Source organism: Tachyglossus aculeatus, chromosome 6 (assembly GCF_015852505.1).
Source record: "Tachyglossus aculeatus isolate mTacAcu1 chromosome 6, mTacAcu1.pri, whole genome shotgun sequence".
NCBI lineage: Eukaryota > Metazoa > Chordata > Mammalia > Monotremata > Tachyglossidae > Tachyglossus > Tachyglossus aculeatus.
The window spans coordinates 31,352,556-31,372,042 of record NC_052071.1 but is presented as its reverse complement, the minus strand read 5'-3'; the positions used below and the strand labels follow the sequence as shown (position 1 = coordinate 31,372,042).

At 45.0% G+C, this 19,487-nt stretch overlaps 1 long non-coding RNA gene across 1 annotated transcript in view; it reads right to left on the bottom strand.

The window, feature by feature from the left end:
- The window catches only part of LOC119930139, a 126,847-nt gene that overhangs the window by 93,520 nt on the left and 13,840 nt on the right, over positions 1-19,487 (bottom strand). The window lies entirely within an intron of this gene.

Sequence of the window (19,487 nt, the reverse complement as noted above, 5' to 3'; positions counted from 1 at the left end):
CAGTCACCTTGTCCCCTCCTACCTCACCTCGCTGCTCTCCTACGGCAACCCAGCCCGCAGACTTTGCTTCTCTAATGCTAACTGGGCATTAATGCTAAATGCCGGTGGCCTCTCATCGTGTCGCGATCTCGCCTGACGTGCCGCCGACCTCTCGCCCACATCCCGCCTCTGGCCTGGGAACACCCTGCCTTTCTCATATCCGACGGACAATTACTCTCCCCACTTCCAAGAAGCCTTCCCTTCCTCTTCTCCCACTCCCTTTCATTCATTCGATCGTATTTATTCCTCAATCTTATTTATTGAGCGCTTTCTGTGTGCAGAGCACTGTATTGAGCGCTCGGGAGAATACAGTACAACAATAAGCAGACACATTCCCTGCCCACACAAGTCTAGAGGGAGCCTTCTGCATCACCCTGACTTTCTCTCTTTATTCATCTCCCCTCTGAGCCCCACAGCACTTCTGGACATATCTATACTTTATTTATTTGTATTAACGCCTGTCTCCCCCTCTAGACTGTGAGCTCACTGTGGGCAGGGAATGTGTCTGTTTATTGTTACACTGTACTCTCCCAAGAACTTTGTACCGTGTTCTGCTCCCAGTAAATGCTCAATAAATGCAATTGACTGACTGTAAGTGCACGTAGTAAGCGTTCAATAAATACCACTGATCCATTGAACAGTACTTATTGAGCACCTACTGTGTGCACAGCACTGTACTAAGTGCTTTGTAAAGTGCACAACATTAGTAGACATGAATCCAGCTCTGATTGCCTTTAATCACCTGCCTAGATGTTTTGTTTTGTCGTCTGTCTCCCCCTTCTAGACTGTGAGCCTGCTGTTGGGTAGGGACCGCCTCTACATGTTGCCGACTTGTACTTCCCAAGCGCTTAGTACAGTGCTCTGCATACAGTAAGCGCTCAATAAATACGACTGAATGAACAAATGAATCTCTCTCCTTGCAGAGGGGTCCAGAGATTGAAAACTCCAACCAGGTTTCTTTCTCGTTACCTGAACTAGTCTCGAACTCTATTATTTCCCAGAATTAGCTTTCTGCTGAGATAGGCTAGACGTTTCTCATAATTATTCCTGTATTTTTTTTTTACTCTGGTGTTAAATTAGCTATTAAATTTGTTTGCCTTGTTAGTTATCGCAATTGAAAGCAGGGCGGCCAAGTGGAAAGGGCGTGGGCCTAGGAGCCAGAAGACCTGGGTTCTAATCTCAGCTCTGCCACTTCCCTGCTGGAAAGAGCACGGGCCTGGGAGTTGGAAGGACCTGGGTTCGAATCCCAACTCCACCACCTGTCTGCTGTGTGACCTTGGGCAAGTAACTTCACTTCTCTTTACCTGAGTTACCTCATCTGTAAAATGGGGATGAAGACTGTGAGCCCCACGTGGGACAGGGACTGTGTCCAACTTGATTATCTTGTGTCTACCCCAGTGCTTAGAACGGTGCTTGACACATAGTAAACGCTTAACAAATACCATCATCATCATCATCAAAATGGACATTCGATAATTTTTCTCCCTCCTACTTAAACTGTGAACTCCTCCTGGGAAAGGGATTGTGTCTGACCTCATTAACTTGCACTAGCTCAGCACTTAGAACAATGCTTGACGTATAGTAAGCACTTAACAAATACCATTGTCATCATCAAAATGGACATTTGATAATTTTTCTCCCTCCTAAACTGTGAACTCCTCCTGGGAAAGGGATTGTGTCTGACCTCATTAACTTGCATCTAGCTCAGCACTTAGAACAATGCTTGACACATAGTAAGCACTTAACAAATACCATCATCATCATCAAAATGGACATTCGATAATTTTTCTCCCTCCTACTTAAACTGTGAACTCCACCTGGGAAAGGGATTGTGTCTCACCTCATTAACTTGCATCTAGCTCAGCACTTAGAACAATGCTTGACGTATAGTAGGCACCTAACAAATATTGTTAAGAAAAATTGCTGAATGCTTATTTGGGGGTAGGGACTGTACTAAATGCTAGGGGAAGGCAGAAATAATTCATCTGTGGTCCTGTGCCACGGGAGAGTCTCCATCTCCTGGAAATGGGGACAGAGAACATCAAAATAAAAAAATAAAATAAAATAAAAATAAAAAAACAACCAAACGACATAAGAAAACAAAGGCAACAATAAGTCGGCGAGAGCTGCGGCTGTCAGGATCCTCACTGGCCTTGGCAGGACACCGTCCAAATGTCAATAGGCACAATCATGCCAACCTCCTCACTGGTGTTGGATGGTGGCTGTCACCCGGCCTCTTGCCTACCCCACTTTAGGGGCATGGGACTCATCCCCCAGGATGGCAGACAGGGGCGAGCAGTGCCTTGTCAGAAACCCGGTGCTCCGGTGCTCTATGTGTACTTTCCAAGCGCTTAGTACAGTGCTCTGCACACAGTAAGCGCTCAGTAAATACGATTGAATGAATGCCCTGCAAAAGCAGGCACTCAGTAAATACCATCGACTGGTTGACTGTGTACATTTGATGATGAAAAGTATACGATTTTTTAATTTGAAGATTCGAAAATGGGCAGGCATTGCATCTGCTAACTCTTAGACTGTACTCTCCCAAATTCTTAGTAGGTACAGTGCTCTGCACACAGTAAGCATTCAGAAATAGCACTGATTGATTGATCCACGTCCTCCCCCGGGGCCTGGAATACCCTCCCTCTGCCCATCCGCCAAGCTAGCTCTCTTCCTCCCTTCAAGGCCCTACTGAGAGCTCACCTCCTCCAGGAGGCCCTCCCACACTGAGCCCCCTCCTTCCTCTCCCCCTCCTCCCCCTCTCCATCCCCCCCGCCTTACCTCCTTCCCTTCCTCACAGCACCTGTATATATGTTTGTACATATTTATTACTCGATTTATTTTACTTGTACATATTCTATTTTATTTTGTTAATATGTTTGGTTTTGTTCTCTGTCTCCCCCTGTTAGACTATGAGCCCATTGTCGGGTAGGGACCGTCTCTATATGTGCCAACTTGTACTTCCCAAGCGCTTAGTACAGTGCTCTGCACACAGTAAGCGCTCAATAAATACGATTGAATGAATGGAAGGGGACCCCTGGGGTCTATAGGCTGGCTGCATGGCAAGTCTGTCAGGTCACAGACACATCTTAGAGGGAGCTATGTACTGCAGAACCGTAAACATTTCATTTCCTGTTAACCATCTGCCGCCTAATTTTCTCATTATTATTTTGGGGCTGTGCTATTATATTCATGAAGCCAGAGGGTAAAGGATGCAAATTACTTCCCAACAAAAGTTTTTAGATGGTAAACTAGAAAGCAGAATCTATGTCTAGAAATGCTTTCTTGAACACTCATTCAGTGATGCCATCTTTTTTTGTAGGTGCTTATTTGATGGTGCTGAATTAGGCACTTTGAGATCTATTTGCTTTTCCAGGCCTCTAGAATTGCCAATAGTAAATGATTTCTCCATTGAGAGAAATGGTATATTTAAAAGAAGTGGTCTGAAATGGAATCTAGGCACCCTCCTTTGACTCCTCATTACTCTTCTTCAGAATACAGCTGAGAGGAAATGACATATTCAGAGGTGACAAAAAAACTCAAGAGCCCCTTTCCCTTTTTTGGTTACTCTAAGGGACTTCTTTAGAGTAGAAGAAAATGAGAAGTAGTTTTGATTATCCTAAAGAAAACGATGAAAACCAGCAGGACTATAGTTCTGGCTTCTTCAGTGCTATGAAGTGTCTTAGTTCATTCACTGGACACTCACCACCCTTCTCGGGGTCCATTCTGCATAAATGGCTGAAATGGCAAAGTAATAATAATAATAATAATAATGACATTTATTAAGCACTTACTATGTGCAAAGCACTGTTCTAAGTGCTGGGGAGGATACAAAGTGATTAGATTGTCCCACGTGGGGCTCACAGACTTAATCCCCATTTTACAGATGAGGGAACTGAGGCACAGAGAAGTCAAGTAACTTGCCCGAAGTCACACAGCTGACAAGTGGCGGAGCCGGGATTTGAACCCGTGACCTCTGATTCCAAAGCCCGGGCTCTTTCCACTGAGCCACACTGCTTCTCTAAGTTGGCACACTCTCTAAGGGTTTCACTTACTGGATAATGAGTGCTTTATGCACACCACTGTACTGAGTGCTTGGGAGAGTACAATAATGGTGGAAGACAGATAGGAGCCCTGCCCACAGTGAGGTTAGAGTTGAAAGGGTAAAACAGATTTGAAGTAGTTTAGAGGCGGGACGAAGAAGGCTTCAAATCAATCAATCAATCAATCGTATTTACTGAGCACTTACTGTGTGCAGAGCACTGTACTAAGCGCTTGGGAAGTACAAGTTGGCAACATCTAGAGACAGTCCCTACCCAACAGTGGGCTCACAGTCTAAAACGGGGAGACAGAGAACAAAACCAAACATACTAACAAAATAAAATAAATAGAATAGATATGTACAGGTAAAATAAATAAATAGAGTAATAAATATGTACAAACATATATACATATATACAGGATAGTATGTAAATCAATTTGTACAAAAAAATCAAATAGTATGTAAATCAATTTGTACAAAACTGTGATGACAGGTGGTGACAGTCAATGCGCTGAGGTGATATTGAGAAGAGGTGATGTGAGGAGAAGAAAAATTAACTGGAAAACTATCTTGGAGGACGTGGGATTTTAGAAGGGTTTGGAAGTTGGCGAGAAGTTTGGCGGATTTGTTGGGAGAGGGAGTTCCAGGTGGGAGGAAGGGCGAGAGCCACAGATAATAGCCTGGAGATTCAAAAAGGAAACAGAGTGAGAAGATGAGCTTGGGAGGGATAGAAAATGTGAGCTGGCATGTGGTAGGAGACACCAGTATATAAGAGGGAGAGAGCTGATGGAGCACTTCAGTGCCGATGGACAGGAGTTTCTGTTTAAGGTGGAGGTGAATGAGTGACCACTGGAAGATTTCTGAAGAGTGGAGAGACATATAAAAATGACATTTTAGGGAGCTGATCAGAGCAGCAGAGTGAAATACGGGCTGGAGAGGCTGGAGGCAAGGAAACAAGTGAAGAGGCTGGTACAGCTGGGATATGACAAGCACCTGAACCAGGATGTTGGTCTTTTGGATGGGGAAGAGGGCTTCAAATAGTATGTAAATCCATTTGTACAAAAAACTGTGATGACAGGTGGTGAGAGTCAATGTGCTCAGGTGCTACTGAGAAGAGGTGATGTGAGGAGAAGAAAAATTAACTGGAAAATTATCTTGGAGGACAGGGGATTTTAGAAGGGTTTGGAAGTGGGCAGACTCAGGAATTGATGAGAAGCGGTGTGGTTTAATGGAAAGAGCACGGTCCTGGAAGTCAGGAGGACCCGGGTTCTAATCCCGGCTCCGCCACTTGTCTGCTGTGTGACCATGGGCAGTCGCATCACGTCTCTGGGCCTCAATTCGATCCTCTGTAAAATGAGGATTAAGACTGGGAGCCCCAGGTGGGACGTGGGCTGTGTCCGACCTGAGTAACTTGTACCTACCCCAGCGCTTAGTACAGTGCCTGGCACGTAGTGGGTGCTTAATGAATGCCATTTACAATGCTTTTCAAAGCTTCCAGTCTTCACTTTCAGGGCAAGAAGAGTGGAGAAGGAGTAAACCATAGTTTTAACACAATAATTTAACTTCAATGCTGCCTAAAAGTCAGGGAAGAACCCAAGAATTATGGTGATCTATTTCTTGATGGGTTCATTCATTCATTCATTCAATCGTATTTATTGAGCGCTTACTGTGTGCGGGGCACTGGACTAAGCGCTTGGGGAGTACAAGTCGGCAACATATAGAGACGGTCCCTACCCAACAACGGGTTCACAGCCTAGGAAGGGTTACAGAAACTAAATGAAGAACTTACTAAAATTGTTTTATGTCACCCGGAACAGAAAAGGTCAGAAGTCGGGTGCTGAGAGTAATGCGACAAACCTATTTAAAAATCGCAGAGAGTTTTCTGCCTAGACATGTGACGTAGTTGAAAATATCACACAATGGAAGAAAAGTCACAGAAGCCTACAGGGTAGTTTAGATCTTCCTGGTGTCTTTAAAGAAGCATGCCAAATTTTGAAGTGTGTTTGTAAAATGTGAAAAGCCCTTAACATTTTGTGTCAAGAATTCTAACCAAAGGGGATCTTCCCTGGCTGCTTTTGTTGGTACTTGCATGCCAATAGATAAATGGAGTCCTTTTGTTATTGTTTTTATTCAGTTAACGGTGTTCATGGACTTTAGTGGGGTTTACTGCTGAAACAACCAAAACGATTGACAATTGTCAGGGGGAGAAAACGTGCTATGTGCTGTCCCTGGACCATTCATCCAGTCATCCGTTCAACCGTGTTTATTGAGAGCTTACTGCGTGCAAAGCACTGTACTAAGCACTTCGGAGAGTAGAGAAGCAGCGTGGCTCAGTGGAAAGAGCCCGGGCTTTGGAGTCAGAGGTCATGGGTTCAAGTCCCGGCTCCGCCAACTGTCAGCTGTGTGACTTTGGGCAAGTCACTTCACTTCTCTGGGCCTCAGTTCCCTCATCCGTAAAATGGGGATTAATCAATCAATCAATCAAACATATTTATTGAGCGCTTACTATGTGCAGAGCACTGTACTAAGCGCTTGGGGAGTACAAACTGGCAACATATAGAGACAGTCCCTACCCAACACTGGGCTCACAGTCTAAAAGGGGGGAGACAGAGAACAAAACCAAACATACTAACAAAATAAAATAAATTATTAAATTAATAAATTAAGACTGTGAGCCCCCCGTGGGACAACCTGATCACCTTGTAACCCCCCAGCGCCTTAGAACAGTGCTTTGCACATAGTAAGCGCTTAATAAATGCTATCATTATTACTACAACACAATAGTAGGCACATTCCCGAGCTCAGTCTAGAGGGGGATACAGACATTAACAAATAAATTACAGGCATATACATATGTGCGGTGGGGATGGGAAGGAGGATGAATGAAGGGAACAAGGAAGGGGGATGCAGAAGGGAGTGGGAGAGGAGGAGAGGAGAGCTTAGGCAGGGAAGGCTTCAAAGGGGCAAGTAGGTAAGTAAGTAGGAGCCACTGTCCTGGACGCCCTATTTTGGGGAGCCCCACTCTGTGTGTGATGTTAGAAGCACTGGGTCAGGAAGACATTGGTCAGAGTGGGACACAATTTGGAACTAAAAGCTGCAGGGTTCAATTTAGGAAGGGATTGGGGAGTGAGACAGAGTAAAATTACTGCACTGGGAAATCGTTTCTCTCCTCATATCGATCATCTCTTCCTTCCTCCTGTCCCCTACCGACACTCTGCCTGGGCCAGTGGCCTAATGGAAATCAATCAATCAATCAATCAATCGTATTTATTGAGCGCTTACTGTGTGCAGAGCACTGGGTCAGGAAGACATTGGTCAGAGTGGGACACAATTTGGAACTAAAAGCTGCAGGGTTCAATTTAGGAAGGGACTGGGGAGTGAGACAGAGTAAAATTACTGCATTGGGAAATCGTTTCTCTCCTCATATCTATCATTTCTTCCTTCCTCCTGTCCCCTACCGACACTCTGCCTGGGCCAGTGGCCTAACGGAAATCAATCAATCAATCAATCAATCAATCGTATTTATTGAACGCTTACTATGTGCAGAGCACTGGGTCAGGAAGACATTGGTCAGAGTGGGACACAATTTGGAACTAAAAGCTGCAGGGTTCAATTTAGGAAGGAATTGGGGAGTGAGACAGAGTAAAATTACTGCATTGGGAAATCGTTTCTCTCCTCATATCGATCACCTCTTCCTTCCTCCTGTCCCCTACCGACACTCTGCCTGGGCCAGTGGCCTAACGGAAATCAATCAATCAATCAATCGTATTTATTGAGCGCTTACTGTGTGCAGAGCACTGGGTCTGAAAGACATTTGTCAGAGTGGGACACAATTTGGAACTAAAAGCTGCAGGGTTCAATTTACGAAGGGACTGGGGAGTGAGACAGAGTAAAATTACTGCATTGGGAAATCGTTTCTCTCCTCATATCTATCATTTCTTCCTTCCTCCTGTCCCCTACCGACACTCTGCCTGGGCCAGTGGCCTAACGGAAATCAATCAATCAATCAATCAATCAATCGTATTTATTGAACGCTTACTATGTGCAGAGCACTGGGTCAGGAAGACATTGGTCAGAGTGGGACACAATTTGGAACTAAAAGCTGCAGGGTTCAATTTAGGAAGGAATTGGGGAGTGAGACAGAGTAAAATTACTGCATTGGGAAATCGTTTCTCTCCTCATATCGATCACCTCTTCCTTCCTCCTGTCCCCTACCGACACTCTGCCTGGGCCAGTGGCCTAACGGAAATCAATCAATCAATCAATCGTATTTATTGAGCGCTTACTGTGTGCAGAGCACTGGGTCAGGAAGACATTGGTCAGAGTGGGACACAATTTGGAACTAAAAGCTGCAGGGTTCAATTTAGGAAGGGATTGGGGAGTGAGACAGAGTAAAATTACTGCATTGGGAAATCGTTTCTCTCCTCATATCTATCATCTCTTCCTTCCTCCTGTCCCCTACCGACACTCTGCCTGGGCCAGTGGCCTAACGGAAATCAATCAATCAATTAATCGTATTTATTGAGCGCTTACTGTGTGCAGAGCACTGGGTCAGGAAGACATTGGTCAGAGTGGGACACAATTTGGAACTAAAAGCTGCAGGGTTCAATTTAGGAAGGAATTGGGGAGTGAGACAGAGTAAAATTACTGCATTGGGAAATCGTTTCTCTCCTCATATCGATCACCTCTTCCTTCCTCCTGTCCCCTACCGACACTCTGCCTGGGCCAGTGGCCTAACGGAAATCAATCAATCAATCAATCGTATTTATTGAGCGCTTACTGTGTGCAGAGCACTGGGTCTGAAAGACATTTGTCAGAGTGGGACACAATTTGGAACTAAAAGCTGCAGGGTTCAATTTACGAAGGGACTGGGGAGTGAGACAGAGTAAAATTACTGCATTGGGAAATCGTTTCTCTCCTCATATCTATCATTTCTTCCTTCCTCCTGTCCCCTACCGACACTCTGCCTGGGCCAGTGGCCTAACGGAAATCAATCAATCAATCAATCAATCAATCGTATTTATTGAACGCTTACTATGTGCAGAGCACTGGGTCAGGAAGACTTTGGTCAGAGTGGGACACAATTTGGAACTAAAAGCTGCAGGGTTCAATTTAGGAAGGAATTGGGGAGTGAGACAGAGTAAAATTACTGCATTGGGAAATCGTTTCTCTCCTCATATCGATCACCTCTTCCTTCCTCCTGTCCCCTACCGACACTCTGCCTGGGCCAGTGGCCTAACGGAAATCAATCAATCAATCAATCGTATTTATTGAGCGCTTACTGTGTGCAGAGCACTGGGTCAGGAAGACATTGGTCAGAGTGGGACACAATTTGGAACTAAAAGCTGCAGGGTTCAATTTAGGAAGGGATTGGGGAGTGAGACAGAGTAAAATTACTGCATTGGGAAATCGTTTCTCTCCTCATATCTATCATCTCTTCCTTCCTCCTGTCCCCTACTGACACTCTGCCTGGGCCAGTGGCCTAACGGAAATCAATCAATCAATTAATCGTATTTATTGAGCGCTTACTGTGTGCAGAGCACTGGGTCAGGAAGACATTGGTCAGAGTGGGACACAATTTGGAACTAAAAGCTGCAGGGTTCAATTTAGGAAGGAATTGGGGAGTGAGACAGAGTAAAATTACTGCATTGGGAAATCGTTTCTCTCCTCATATCGATCACCTCTTCCTTCCTCCTGTCCCCTACCGACACTCTGCCTGGGCCAGTGGCCTAACGGAAATCAATCAATCAATCAATCGTATTTATTGAGCGCTTACTGTGTGCAGAGCACTGGGTCTGAAAGACATTTGTCAGAGTGGGACACAATTTGGAACTAAAAGCTGCAGGGTTCAATTTACGAAGGGACTGGGGAGTGAGACAGAGTAAAATTACTGCATTGGGAAATCGTTTCTCTCCTCATATCTATCATTTCTTCCTTCCTCCTGTCCCCTACCGACACTCTGCCTGGGCCAGTGGCCTAACGGAAATCAATCAATCAATCAATCAATCAATCGTATTTATTGAACGCTTACTATGTGCAGAGCACTGGGTCAGGAAGACATTGGTCAGAGTGGGACACAATTTGGAACTAAAAGCTGCAGGGTTCAATTTAGGAAGGAATTGGGGAGTGAGACAGAGTAAAATTACTGCATTGGGAAATCGTTTCTCTCCTCATATCGATCACCTCTTCCTTCCTCCTGTCCCCTACCGACACTCTGCCTGGGCCAGTGGCCTAACGGAAATCAATCAATCAATCAATCGTATTTATTGAGCGCTTACTGTGTGCAGAGCACTGGGTCAGGAAGACATTTGTCAGAGTGGGACACAATTTGGAACTAAAAGCTGCAGGGTTCAATTTAGGAAGGGATTGGGGAGTGAGACAGAGTAAAATTACTGCATTGGGAAATCGTTTCTCTCCTCATATCTATCATCTCTTCCTTCCTCCTGTCCCCTACCGACACTCTGCCTGGGCCAGTGGCCTAACAGAAATCAATCAATCAATCATCAATCGTATTTATTGAGCGCTTACTGTGTGCAGAGCACTGGGTCAGGAAGACATTGGTCAGAGTGGGACACAATTTGGAACTAAAAGCTGCAGGGTTCAATTTAGGAAGGGATTGGGGAGTGAGACAGAGTAAAATTACTGCATTGGGAAATCGTTTCTCTCCTCATATCTATCATCTCTTCCTTCCTCCTGTCCCCTACCGACACTCTGCCTGGGCCAGTGGCCTAACAGAAATCAATCAATCAATCATCAATCGTATTTATTGAGCGCTTACTGTGTGCAGAGCACTGGGTCAGGAAGACATTGGTCAGAGTGGGACACAATTTGGAACTAAAAGCTGCAGGGTTCAATTTAGGAAGGGATTGGGGAGTGAGACAGAGTAAAATTACTGCATTGGGAAATGGTTTCTCTCCTCATATCGATCATCTCTTCCTTCCTCTTGTCCCCTACCGACACTCTGCCTGGGCCAGTGGCCTAACGGAAATCAATCAATCAATCAATCAATCGTATTTATTGAGCGCTTACTGTGTGCAGAGCACTGGGTCAGGAAGACATTGGTCAGAGTGGGACACAATTTGGAACTAAAAGCTGCAGGGTTCAATTTAGGAAGGGACTGGGGAGTGAGACAGAGTAAAATTACTGCATTGGGAAATCGTTTCTCTCCTCATATCAATCATCTCTTCCTTCCTCCTGTCCCCTACCGACACTCTGCCTGGGCCAGTGGCCTAACGGAAATCAATCAATCAATCAATCAATCAATCGTATTTATTGAGCACTTACTGTGTGCAGAGCACTGGGTCAGGAAGACATTGGTCAGAGTGGGACACAATTTGGAACTAAAAGCTGCAGGGTTCAATTTAGGAAGGGATTGGGGAGTGAGACAGAGTAAAATTACTGCATTGGGAAATCGTTTCTCTCCTCATATCGATCATCTCTTCCTTCCTCCTGTCCCCTACCGACACTCTGCCTGGGCCAGTGGCCTAACGGAAATCAATCAATCAATCAATCAATCGTATTTATTGAGCGCTTAATGTGTGCAGAGCACTGGGTCAGGAAGACATTGGTCAGAGTGGGACACAATTTGGAACTAAAAGCTGCAGGGTTCAATTTAGGAAGGGATTGGGGAGTGAGACAGAGTAAAATTACTGCATTGGGAAATCGTTTCTCTCCTCATATCTATCATCTCTTCCTTCCTCCTGTCTCCTACCGACACTCTGCCTGGGCCAATGGCCTAATGGAAATCAATCAATCAATCAATCAATCAATCATATTTATTGAGCGCTTACTGTGTGCAGAGCACTGTACTAAGCGCCTGGGAAGTCCAAGTTGGCAACATATAGAGACGGTCCCTACCCAACAGTGGGCTCACAGTCTAAAAGGGGGAGACAGAGAACAAAACCAAACATACTAACAAAATAAAATAAATAGAATAGATATGTACAAGTAAAATATAAATAGAGTAATAAATATGTACAGACATATATACATATGAGGAGCAGCGTGGCTCAGTGGAAAGAGCCCGGGCTTTGGAGTCATGGGTTATGGGTTCACATCCCGGCTCCGCCAATTGTCAGCTGTGTGACTTTGGGCAAGTCACTTCACTTCTCTGTGCCTCAGTTTTATGGGCCTGGGAGTCTGGGTTCTAATTCCGACTCTGCCACCAGCCTGCTGTGTGACTTTGGGGAAGTCATTTAACTTCTCGGTGCCTCAGTTTCCTCAACCAGAAAATGGGAATTCAATACCTGTTCTCCCTCCAACTTAGTCTGTGAGCCTCGGGTGGGATCCGGACTCTGTCTAACCTGATTATCTTACATCTAGTATAGTGCTTGGCACGTAGAAAGCACTTAAAAATACCACAGTTATTATTCTTTCTTCTGCTGAGCTCTTCCCATCCCCCAGACTCAATCCTCTTCTTACCCCACAGGTTTTATTTGCAATTCCCACTGAACAAACTCCCTCCTGGGAATGAACCTGTGACAGTGGTGTTTAGCCATTCCGACACAGGTCCTCTGCCTACCCCAGTGCCCATCACTAATTGCTGCTTATAAAAAATAATCATTTCATTTTTTCTGGGGAGAATTACGTGGCAACAATGCAACTAAATATGGTATATTCATTCTTTCGCTAAAAATGTCACCGGCATCACAGTAGAAGCAATAAATCACACATTTGAGGAACACATCAAAATAACAGGTAACACAGACTCTAGTGTTAAAATCTCACCGTTTGTTCAGCATTCATTCAATTGCATTTATTGAGCACTTACTGTGTGCAGGGCACTGTACTAAGCACTTGGGAGAGTGTAGACACAATAGAATCAGTGTGATCTTGTGGAATGAGCCCGGGCCTGGGAGCTAGAGCACCCAGATTCTAATCCCGTCGCCACTACTTGTCTGCTGTTTGACCTTGGGCAAATCACTTAACTTCTCTGTGCCTCAGTTACCTCATCTGTAAAATGAGAATTAAGACTGTGAGCACTATGTGGGACAGGGACTGTGTCCAACCTAATTACCTTGTATCTACCCGGGAGCTTAGAAAGGTGACTGGCATAGAGTAGGCATTTAACAAAAAAAAAACCTCTCAACAACTCAAGGGTAAAGACATTTTTACACTTACCCAGTCCTCTCTTAGTTCTCCTATCTTTGTGTCCAGTCCTTCATCATCATCATCATAACAACAATTCATTCAATCATATTTATTGAGTGTTTACTGGGTGCTGTACTAAGCGCTTAACAATAATGATAATAATTGTGGTATTTGCTAACTGCTTACTATGTGCTAAGCACTGGAATAGAAACAAGATAATCAGATCAGACACAGTCCCTGTTTCTCATGGAGTTCAACACAGAGAAGCAGCATGGCGTATTGGATACAGCATGGGACTGGGAATCAGAAGGTCAGGGGTTCTAATCCTGACTCCACCCCTTACCCGCTGTGTGACCTTGGGCATGTCGCTTTACTTCTCTGGGCCTCCGTTACCTTATCTGTAAAGTGGGGATTGGGATTGTGAGCCCCACGTGGGACAGGGACTGTGTCCAACCGGATTTGCTTGGATCCACCCCAGCGCTTAGTAAAGTGCCTCGTACATAGTACGCACTTAACAAATACCATTATTATTATTCACAGTCTAAGTAGGAGGCAGAAAAGGTATTGAATCCCCATTATACTGATGAGGAATCTGAGGAACAGAGTAGTATTTCTTTTGCTAGCTCTTTGTCTGTTTCACAACCCTTTAACCAAGGGTGTCCCTCCTGACCGACCTGGATGTCTTACTCTTCTCACTTGACTCACTCAGGGAGTTCGTCCCCATATGTGGCTTCAGTTAACACATATGTGGATGTTGTTCAAATCTGTTTTGCTAGTCCCTCTGCAACCTCATATTCCCTCTTGCCTTCAAGACATCTCCACATGAACGTTCCTGCCAGACGCTCAAGTTAAATATGTCTAAAACTGAACTCCTCAACTTCCCTCCAAAAAAAGACTGTTCCACCTTTCTTATTACAGTAGACAACATCACCATCCTCATCACCATCCTCATCACCATTTTTGCTACTTCCTCTGCAACCTCATATTCCCTCTTGCCTTCAAGACATCTCCACATGAACGTTCCTGCCAGACGCTCAAGTTAAATATGTCTAAAACTGAACTCCTCAACTTCCCTCCAAAAAAAGACTGTTCCACCTTTCTTATTACAGTAGACAACATCACCATCCTCATCACCATCCTCATCACCATTTTTGCTACTTCCTCTGCAACCTCATATTCCCTCTTGCCTTCAAGACATCTCCACATGAATGTTCCTGCCAGACACTCAAGTTAAATATGTCTAAGACTGAACTCCTCAACTTCCCTCCGAAAAAAGACTGTTCCACCTAACTTTCTTATTACAGTAGACACCATCACCATCCTCCCTGTCCCATTAGTTTGCTATATATGAAGACAGGCCAGGCCTCTTCACTCTGGTTTAGATAAAGGAATTGAGGTTGTTCTCTCCTTAGAGATCCTTCCCTTCCTAAATGTCTTTGGAATTTATTCCCCAAAATTGGATCACTGGAAGCCTATCATTATGATCTAGAAGTCGCTTCGTTGTTTTGTACATAGCAATTATGTCTTAACACTGCCAATTTTTGCTATGTTTCCAGAGAGAGGCCTAGGACACAAAGGCCAGGGTTGGTTTTGGTAAATGCACTCTAGTTCCTTCTCCCTCTGTCCCAGAGAATCTCTTTTTGGACTGCTCCCTTCTCAGACCAAAGCATTTCACAAGTTTCATAATTTTGTGTCTTCCTTAGTCCCTCATTTCAGTGAAAGGGTCAAATATGGCTGAGGCAACAACTAGCTGAGTCTGCTAGTGGTTTTTTTTTTCCTCTCTGGTCCCTAGCTGTTTCTGGAGAAGCGGTGTGGCCTAATGGATGGAGCATGAGACGGGGAGTCAGCAGTTATGAGATACAGCCCCAGTTCTGCCACTTGCCTGCTGTGTGACCTTGGGTACGTCATTTGACTTCTCTGTGCTTCAGTTTCCTCATCTGTAAAATGAAGATTAAAGTACTTGCTCTTTCGCCCCTTTAGACTGTGAGCCCGGGCGGACGAGGGGCTTTGCCCAATCTGGTTATCCTCTATCTACCCTAGTGCTTGACACAAAGTAAGTACTTAACAAATATTCTTTCATTCAATCGTATTTATTGAGCACATACTGTGTGCAGAGCACTGTACTAAGCACTTGGGAAGTACAAATCAGCAACATAGAGAGACGGTCCCTACACAACAACACAGTCTAGAAGGGGGAGACAGACAACAAAACGAAACAAGTAGACGGGTGTCAACACCATCAGAATAAATAGAATTATAGCTATATATACATCATTAATAAAATAAATAGAGAAATAAATATGTAAAAATAAACACAAGTGCTAGGGGGAGGGGAAGGGAGTAGGGTGGGAGGGTGAAGGGGAGGGGAGGAGGAGGAGAGGAAAAGTCGGGGGGCATTCAGTCTGGGAACAATTATTACTATTCCGGGGCTTCTTGGGCCCTTGACGCCTGAGAAGCAGCGTGGCTCAATGGAAAGAGCGCGGGCTTGGGAATCAGAGATCATGGGTTCAAATCCCGGCTCCTCCAAATGTCAGCTGTGTGACCTTGGGCAAGTCACTTAACTTCTCTGTGCCTCAGTTCCCTCATCTGTAAAATGGGGATTAAGACTGCGAGCCCCTTGTGGGACAAACTGATCACCTTGTCTCCTCCCCAGCGCTTAGAACAATGCTTTGCACAGAGTAAGCGCTTAACAAATGCTATCATGATTATTATTATTATTTCTCTGATTTATGGTCATTCCTCTCATCTAACTTATGTCAAGAAAAGAATGTATCTCCACGGCCCACCACTGCAGGAGTGGCAGAGACTGGGGTCCCTAAACAATGGCTGGTCTTCAGAGTTGCCTTCAGGACATCTCTCTTTGGATGTCCCACCAGCACCTCAAACTTAAATATGTCCAAAATAGAACCCCTCAACTTCTCACCCAAACCCTGTCCTCCCCCTGACTTTCCTATCACTGTAGACGGCACCACCATCCTCCCTGTCTCACAAGCCCATAACCTTGGCATTATCCTTGACTCATCTCTCTCATTCAATCCACATAGTCTGTCACCAAATCTTGTCAGTTTGACTTTGACAACACCGCTAAAATCTGCCCTTTCCTCTCCATCCAAACTACTACTCTACTGATTCGAGCACTTATCCAATCCCGCCTTGATTACTGCACCAGCCTCCTTGCTGACTTTCCTGCTTCCTGCCTCTCCCCACTCCAGTCCATACTTCACTCCTCCTATATAGGTCATTTTTCTCCAGAAACTTTCAGTTCATATTTCTCTAATCCCTCACGAACGTCTAAGTGGTTGCCCATCCACCTCGTCAACAAAGAGAAACTCCTTACCATAGTCTTTAAAACACTCAATCACACTGCTTCTCCTATCTTATCTTGCTGACTTCCTAGTACAAACCAGCACGCTCGCTTCACTCCCCTAACACCAACATACTCACAGCCTCAGTCTTGTCTATCTCACCATCAACTCCTTGCCCACATCCTGCCTCTGGCCTGGAATCTCCTCCCTCTTCACATCCACTCTCCCAATCGACCAATCAATCATATGTATTGAGCGCTAACTGAATGCAGAGCACTGTACTAAGAGTTTTGGAGAGTACAATACCAGAGAATTGGTGGATCTGTCATTCCCTGCCCACAACGAGACTACAGTCAAGAGGGGAAGATTGACATTTATCTGAATAAATTACGAATTGGTACCTAAGTGCAGTGGGGCTGGTAGAAGGGTGAATAAAGGGAGCTGTGCCTTTAATAAGGCTTTGAAGGTGGGGAGAATAATTGTCAGATATGAAGAAGGAGAGCCTTCCAGGCCAGAGGCAGGACGTGGGTAAGAGGTCGGCGGCAAGATAGATGAGATTGAGGTACAGTGAGTAGGTTGGCATTAGGGGAGTTTGGGGGCTGGATTGTAGTAGGAGTGCAGCTAAGTAAAGGAGGAGGAGATAAGGTGATATTGAGTAATTTAGAGCTGATGGTAAAGGGTTTCTGTTTGTGGAGGTGGGTGGGCAACCAATGAAGGTTCTTGAGGAGTGGGGAAATGAGGACAGAACATTTTTGTAGAAAACTATATTCCGGGCAGCAGAGTGAAGTATGGACTGGAGTAGGCAGAGACAGGAGGCAGGGAGGTCCGCAAGAAGACTGATATAGTCATCAATGCGGGATAGAATAAGCGCTTGGATTAACATGGTTGCAGTTAGGATGGAGAGGAAAGGGTGGATTTTACCCTTTTCCTTTAGTCCTCCCTATCTTCGAAGCCTTATTAAAATCATGTCTTCTCCAAGAGGCCTTCCTCAACTAAGCCCTCATCTCCTCTCCCTTCTGCATTACCTTTGTACTTGGATTTGTATCCCTTATTCACGCCAACTTTAGTACTACAACTTTAGTATACATATCATCATCATCATCAATCGTATTTATTGAGCGCTTACTGTGTGCAGAGCACTGTACTAAGCGCTTGGGAAGTACAAATTGGCAACATATAGAGACAGTCCCTACCCAACAGTGGGCTCACAGTCTAAAAGGGGGAGACAGAGAACAAAACCAAACATACTAACAAAATAAAATAAATAGAATAGATATGTACAAGTAAAATAAATAGAGTAATAAATATGTACAAACATATATACATATATACATATGCATAATTTACTTGAAGTTCTGTCTCCCCCTCTAGCCTGTAAGCTCACTGTGGGCAGGGAACATGTCTGCCAACTCTGTTATACTGAACTCTCTCAACCATAGAGAAGCAGCAAGCTCAGTGGCAAGAGCCCGGGCTTGGGAGTCAGAGGTCATGGGTTCTAATCCCGGCTTCACCACTTGTCAGCTGTGGGACTTTGGGCAAGTCACTTAACTTCTCTGTGCCTCAGTTCCCTCATCTGTAAAATGGGGATGAAGACTGTGAGCCCCATGTGGGACAACCTGATGACCTTGTATCCGCCAGCACTTAGAACAGCGCTTGGCACATAGTAAGCGCTTAACAAATGCCATCATTATTATTATTATTATTTAGTGCAGTGCTCTGCACACAGTAAGTGCTCTATAAATACTTGGCTGATTGACCTACCAGCTCACATGGCACACTCTCCCTTCCACGCTCTATTCATTCTTTCATTCATTCAATCGTATTTATTGAAGCAACCGCTCAACCGTGGGAGTTACGGCAGAAATGGGGGGGGGGGGGGAAATTGAATGGGAGCCCAACAAAGAGTAGGACAGCTGCTATTGTCCAAAAGTTGGGCGTGGGGCTGAGGCTGAAGATCAGCTCAGACCCCCATGTCCAGCTCTCTGCCAGTTTCGGTTGGGAAGTTGAGGACCACGGCAACTGGAATCTGCATCTCTAACTGTTCCTGTTGCTCCAGAGCCGCTTCACATTGAGGATATTCTTCCCCAGCACAGAGGACAGTGCTTAGTACGTAGTCAGCACTTTAACAAAAGAGAGAGAGTGTGTGTGTGTGTGCTTCACCTGCCTGAGTGAGCATATGTGTATCCCTGGGTCCCTTCACCCTATTTCTTTCAGCCTGACTGTCCACTGTCTCATGTTCCCTCTATTTCATCCTAACTCCGGGACAGACTTGCATGACTCCACCACCAGTTCTCCTGCTTTCGGATTTTGGGTCCGAGGTGCCTAATTTTGAACAGTTTTCTTTAAACGTTGCGGCTTGGAAAGGGGATTATTCGATGTTCAGTAATGTGCTGTTTAAATCACTTGACAAATGCATCCCTAGGTGTACTAAGGCCACCACCCCAAGGCTCAGCAGTGAAAATTTCCTTAGCGGATACGGAGAGTAGAAATTGTGTGGTGGTCTTAGAGAAGAGCCTGAGAAGCAGCAATGTTGCCTCTTAGTCCAGAGGACAATCTGAAATGGTGGAGAGTTGACCAGTTATTCACTGAGATTGCCAGCCTTGCAAATTCAACGGCCAAAGCCTCCTCTTCCTCAAAAGTAGCATTTAAGCAATCAGGATGACTGACTTTGACTTTTTTGCTTTTCCCTGGCCATTTTTAGACCTGAATTACCTGGACTTTCTAACCGTATGACCCCAATTCGCTAGACACTTACTAATTCTTAACTCTGCAATTTGAACCCATTCACATCCACCTTCTTGCCAACTCCAGTGGCCACTACTTCACTTTTATTCTTCTCCATCTCTCAGCTGCCCTTAACACTGTGGACCACCCCCTTCTCCTGGAAACATTATCTACCCTTGACTTCAGCGACACTGTCCTCTCATGGATCTCCTCCTATCTCTCGGACCATGCTTCCTCAGCCTCTTTCTGAGGCTCCTCCTCTGCCTCCCACCCTCTCACTGTGGGAG